This window comes from Sinocyclocheilus rhinocerous, unplaced genomic scaffold, assembly GCF_001515625.1.
Source record: "Sinocyclocheilus rhinocerous isolate Xijiao unplaced genomic scaffold, SAMN03320098_v1.1 scaffold5880, whole genome shotgun sequence".
NCBI lineage: Eukaryota > Metazoa > Chordata > Actinopteri > Cypriniformes > Cyprinidae > Sinocyclocheilus > Sinocyclocheilus rhinocerous.
The window spans coordinates 29,459-35,685 of NW_015628727.1; the positions used below are offsets into that span (position 1 = coordinate 29,459).

Below are 6,227 nucleotides of genomic sequence, written 5' to 3' on the forward strand. Positions count from 1 at the left end.
TATATATATATATATATATATCATTGTTTTTTTTTTGGTGGTTTTTTTTGCACTAAATTATTATTGTTATCACATGCTGAACTTTAGACCACCAAAAGAATAGGTACAGATTTCAGTGAAAAAAGGAAAGAGAAAATCACATAAAGTGAAGCAAAGGGACACAAGGGCAACATTTATTTTTTTTGTATTCAAAAATCCTCAAAAAGGTCTGTTAGGTAAATGAGCATATATTGAGAAAATGGTTGTTTGTGTTTTCTATGTGCATCTCTAAGATGTCCTTTTATTGATGTGTAGAAATAATACATTTAAAAGAATTGTTCACCCAAAAAATTGCTGAAAATGTACTCACCCTCAAACCACCCAAGATACAGATGAGTGTGTTTTATTCATCAGAAATGAAAGTGTCAGCAAAGGTGGTACCAGGAAGACTATTGTCATTCATGCATAATTATTAGCTCTGGCCAATCACAGCTTGACACTTGGAGTATATAAGTACTGACTTTTCTCTTTTATGATTGCCGTTTATGATGCATGATGTTCCCCTCCATCCTCCCCACCACCATCAGTATATAAACTAAAAATTCACAAGATTATACAATTACATAAGCTTACCCTATCTTTTGTCTGTGTATGTGTCTCAAGAATCTCAGGTGTCAGTTGCATCTTGAGACTGCAATTAAAATCACACTTTTCCTCTTCATGCTGCTCTTTAAGATGTAGTAGTAATAATAATAATAATAATAATAATAATAATGTTTTATTTACATAGCACCTATCAAAAACAAATAAAAATATACAGTCACATAATCAAACAAATAAAGCAGACAGAGATAATCTTACATACCAGAAAAGTAATGCAATCAAGCATGGAATTGAAAAATGAGGCAGACAATCAATTAACAAAATATATTGTAAATAAGTGAGTTTGAGATCAGTTTTAAAGGTCTGGAGTGAAGAGACAGCACGAAGGTTTTGAGGAAGTTTGTTCCCGAGCTTAGGAGCTGAAATACACAAGCAGCTGAATTTTGGATTAGCTGTAAGCGATTAAGAGTTTTGTTTGGTAGGCCATATAATAAGCAACGTTATAAAAGCATGAATAGCAGTTTCAGCATCTTTGAAATTTAGTGATGGTCGTGAACGGACAATATTGCAGACCTGCCAACCTGTACGCATTTTGACCTCAAAGCACGCTGGTACAATTTGTCACTCTAAACTATGCAAAAACCTGGTGACGCCTCTGTCTACGCGCAGTATGTAAAACAAGCAACAGAAAAAGGTGAAGAGTTTTTCGGCTTTTGCATTTAAATAATTTCCGTGCGTTTTATTTCTCTCCAAACTGGCTCTGTTTGTGTGTCTATAAGTCTATACTGTAATAAAAGCTATGTTGACTAGCAATGGATCATATACTTACTTATTATGAAAATACCCAAGGTGGTTTTAAAAACACAGATAAACTATACATTGTCACAGTCGAGTGTTTATTGTCTAAATGTTCTCTTTGAATGTCATCATTCAAAGTGTTTCTATCTTCTTTTATTCAGATAGCGATAGCCGGATGTGTTTGTCCATATTAGGGATTTCCTGGAGCGTCATGAGTTATTTTTCTTCCGTAATGCAAATGTGGATTTTTTTTTTTTTTTGCGCGGTATGAATTAAACAGACATTAGGCCTACATATGTTTATAGCACTAAACAATGGCCAATCTATACAAAAATAACACTTCTCTCAAAAAAAAAATTTGAAGTAGACATACGATAATCCATGTTTTTCTACAGTGTACAGAAGTGTACTAGAGTTTTAATTAAAGTGTACTGGATTTTTTTTTTAAATTTTTTATAGCATTTATAAATTGCAAAAAAAAAAAGAACTCTGATGTGCCAAACCATCAGAACCAAACCCAAAACTGTTGAATTGGAACAGAAAATGGTATTTGTTGAACCGTGAGCTAACTGTATTGTTGCATCCCTACTGTTTACTCTAAAATACTGTATAACAGGAACAAACTGAGTGCAGACCCTGATTACTAACTTATGGGAAAAAAAAGAAAAAAAACACATTAAATCTTGCATTACGTGTAATTACCCCCCACCCTCATGTAGATTCAAAACAAAAATAAGACATTATTTCTAACTGAATCAATGCACTTCCTTTTGTTCAAACAGGATGTGGAACATACCTCAGCTTACAGGATATGTGTGGCTGTTTGCAAAGTACAGCTGCATGAAATGCTTGTCATAAAACAGAAATAATCGCGAAGATGCAATTTATGTGTCAAAAATATTGCTGTTTTTAATATATTATATCAGTATAGTATTATACATAATTGGGTGTTATTTTGAGTACACATTTTTGGGAAGCATTACATGCCTGCAAATTTGTGAAAATTAACAGAAAATAGCATATTACACTTTACCCTCATTATAAATCAATAAATATAATTTAATTAGCTCAGAAAATACAAGTATCATGTTTATATTTCTAACCTTATGAAAACTGCATCACACCTCCACACTAAAGCTATGTAAAGCTTGTGGAACTCTTTAAAATGTTATTTTAACCCTCAAAGACCCAAATATAAAAAAGAAAAAAAAAACTGAAAAATTGTATTTTACCTTTTTAAATGTTGTTGTTAGGAGGCCTCTAATGCAGATTTTTATTTTCTTTTACATTTTAGTCTTTAGGGAAGTGTTGGGCGTTGGGCTCTTGGAAAGCAGAATTTCAGTGATCGTACTCACTGTCTGAACAAATGTAGAGAACGTCTAAAGGTTCATTTGCTGGGTGTAATGCTTCTGTAACCCCTGGCCTATATGAATATATACATTAATAATCACACAATAATGATAAAATAAATCATATTTTTATGAAAAAAATACATTTATTATAAAAATACATTGAGATTATATTTACAAAACCTGATGAACTACATGAAAACTTAAAAAAAATAAAATAAAATCACTTGTCTAAAACTTCCATCACTTGTATCAAAGTCAATCTCTGTCACTGTCCCCAATTTTTTATTGATTTTATTTTTATTTTTAATTTTTTTTGGACAACATCAGTGATATCATACACATATGATGGGATGGTCTTTCCCGGGCTGGTGGCATTCTGAAATAGAAAAAATATCTATATATATATATTTCAATGTAGTATAATTTCAATGCAAATCCATTTCAATCATACGTGTACATTTTAAAGAATTCACACATTTCACGCATTGTGTTCTTCAGTTATCGTGCTACTAGCCCTAATAACCCTCCACATTCCAGAATATTATCATCTGTGTCTCATGCAGAAAGCAGATATTTGTGCAAACAAGCAGAAAGAAAATAGGACTAGTTAAGTATTTTTTATAAATGATAAGATACAGATGGTTTCAAATATTGCTACATAAGTACTTTCGTGAATAAATAATTTATTCTTGAACTTATTAATAATCATTAAATCTTTATTGAAACTAAAAATGGTAACAAAAAAAAAGACTTTTAAAACTTGTGAATCATCAAAAAGAGTATGTTTCTGTTAGTATTTTTTTCCACATGGAACAAGAAAGAAGAAAATGCATGCATGTAATGTAAAAATTCAAAAAGAAGCACAATTCATGCTTGTAAGGTGCACATGCAAACTGTGCTGCCCTTTAGCCCAATGTTGCAAAATTACAACACTGACATAACAAGCTCAACATCTAACATGATCAAAGCATTCGACCATACCTCAATATCTACATGATCTAGACATATTACCAATCACAGAAAAAAATACTTTAGGCATTTTACTTACTTGAATCTAGATTTATCCATTCCAGTAAAACAAGATGATGTGCTTCAAGGGAAGTTCGCAGGTTGTGTGAGTTTATGGCCAGGTATGCATCCAATAGCATTGCAAGGCTAAACAATAGAACCTATTAGTTGTGTAAATGTGGTGTTGGAGAGAAGAAAAAACAAAACAAAAACATGAACGGGCTTATTTTAGTCAAGCTACAAATGATGTTGTCATATTACAACAGTGGGCCTTACAGGGTTAAAATTCTATGTTTACTCTAGTTAATAATGTTAGATATATTATAATATAATTGTGCTATTCATCTAGTGAAAATACAAGTAGAGATATTGAGAATTTGAAATTTTATCTTTGATATTACAGTGATTTAAAAATGCTTACACACAGTTTTTGAAACTATGGCTCCATTTCTCAAAAATGAAAGCCTTCAGCGCAAGTTCCGTCAGGACTCCAATGCCACGTCATTCATTCATACTAACAGATCTGGCCAATCACTGCTTAATAACTGGAGTATATAAGACTTTCATCTTCGCAATTGATGACGCTGGCGTTCCCTGCTCAGTCAGCGAAACCGCCGCTTTAAAACTTTAGCAAGACTTTTCATAAAATTACTTAAAATTAATCTTTTGTGAACGATTATGTAAATGACACTCATTTCACGATGCATGCTATATTATTAATATTGTGCAACAAACTAATATCACAGTAAACGTTTGTGGTTGTTTGATCACCTTACTATGAATTAAAAGTGTTAATATTTTCACAACAGAAAATGTGAAACACTAGCAGGGCTCAATCACAAATTATATTGTGCGTTCCTTTTGCTATTGGAGAGCTATATCTTACGATTAAAATCTCAAAAGCGTCTCGCTTGCTCACGTTTGTTGTTCCCTCATCTACGAGTTTCACCTGAACTCTCATGTAAACTTTCATTGAAGACTCTCCGGGCTGCTTCAGCATTCTGTCTTCATCACTTCATCAGTTATAAGTCTAAACCATTATAAGTATTTATATTGTTTTTCAGACAGGATCAGCCAAATCAGGATTTGGACAAAGGACGGGGCCTACGCCAAAGAACTTTCTATGCAAATATACATGAATTATTGTAACTCACCACCATCTGTTAACACTTCACGGAATAAATACCATGTAAATGTTTACCTTCTCTCCGAGTCTTTCTGAAAGAACTCAACACACAAAAGCACAAAACACACACACAACATGCAAAATGTCACACACATCTTGGAAAAGCAAACACTTCTTTCAAAACTATTTTATTTATGGTATTTTTGCATAGTAACTCTACACACAAATATAAAATAATTAGCCAAATACACACCAAACGACACACAGATGTGAAAAATTTAAAACACTACTCTTGTGTGCAGGAGCAGACGTAACATTTAGGTGCTTAGGGCCCCGGGGAATCAGGGGGCCCCATCTGACATTGGCAAAACATATTTGCAGTGTTGATCAATGGAACCAATCACAGAATATCTGTTGATTTCTTGATAGCAATTACAAGAAGTGTTTACAGTTGTTTTTTTTCAACTGCTTGCACACAAAATCTTTACTTGTCACACAGTTTCTGAAACCTGACACTCAAACAGCAGAACCACACACCAATCTAACAGGAAGTATCTTGATTTCCTTTTTCAACCACAGCCACGTGCAAACACTCATTGTTTTACTGAACACCAACCAATCATGCTTAAGAACAGGCCTATAAATACACAACTACACAACTACACATGGCTGATGTACTTCTTTTCTTTTGTACTGTGTAATACTGTATTCACAAACACAAATGCTTACAGTAAAAAAAAAAAAAAAGTTTGGTTTTAATCTTGCTTTCGTGTTTTTTGAGTGATTCTTTCTGCTAATTACTTCCAATCTTGTGCACAAATGTACATAACGAGGGGTGAGAACCAGAAGGGCGTAAGTGACATTTTACCAACTTTACAGGAGGGCCAAAACTGGCACCAACTGGTTTAGTATGTTCAGTGTTAAGTCTTTTGGTTTCTAATGAATAAATCCAAAATTTAAAAGAATTCACTTGTGTCCTTTTGGAAGTAGAAAGAGCTCATCAAGAGCTTTCATTTGATATATATATATCTCCATTTCGCCCAAAATGTCACTTATGCCCTTCTGGTTCTCACCCCTAAGAGTAACTGTGCGTATATGATGTATCCAAAAATATAATATTATGGCAAAGGTGTTTGCAACGTAAGACAAACATTTTCTTTTGAGATGTGTTTGTGATATTTTGAATGCTTCATTTTGCAAGAGATGTGAGGCATTTTGTGTGTGCAATTCTTGGATGTGTGTGTAAAGTTTTGAAAAAAAAAAAGAGGCAAAGTTTTGAAAATGTGTGTAAGCAATTGAAAAAAAAACTAAGCTAGAATCCACTAACCTCTCAAAATGCTGTGTTTTTGTCAAGTGCTGAG

At 33.1% G+C, this 6,227-nt stretch overlaps 1 protein-coding gene and 1 long non-coding RNA gene across 3 annotated transcripts in view; one reads left to right on the forward strand and one right to left on the reverse strand.

Moving 5' to 3' along the window:
* The window catches only part of LOC107738445 (interferon-induced GTP-binding protein Mx3-like), a 14,665-nt gene extending 14,293 nt beyond the window's left edge, over positions 1-372 (reverse strand). Inside the window, exon 1 of one of the 2 annotated variants that reach the window (XM_016550205.1) lies at positions 350-372. The gene's annotated coding sequence lies outside the window, so the exon portion shown is untranslated. The remainder of the gene's footprint in view (positions 1-349) is intronic. The other variant, XM_016550204.1, reaches the window with a different exon arrangement.
* The window catches only part of LOC107738446 (uncharacterized), a 12,713-nt gene extending 6,955 nt beyond the window's left edge, over positions 1-5,758 (forward strand). The window contains exon 3 of the long non-coding RNA XR_001639883.1: positions 5,700-5,758. This is a non-coding gene — a long non-coding RNA (uncharacterized LOC107738446). The remainder of the gene's footprint in view (positions 1-5,699) is intronic.
* Positions 5,759-6,227: the final 469 nt, after the last annotated feature.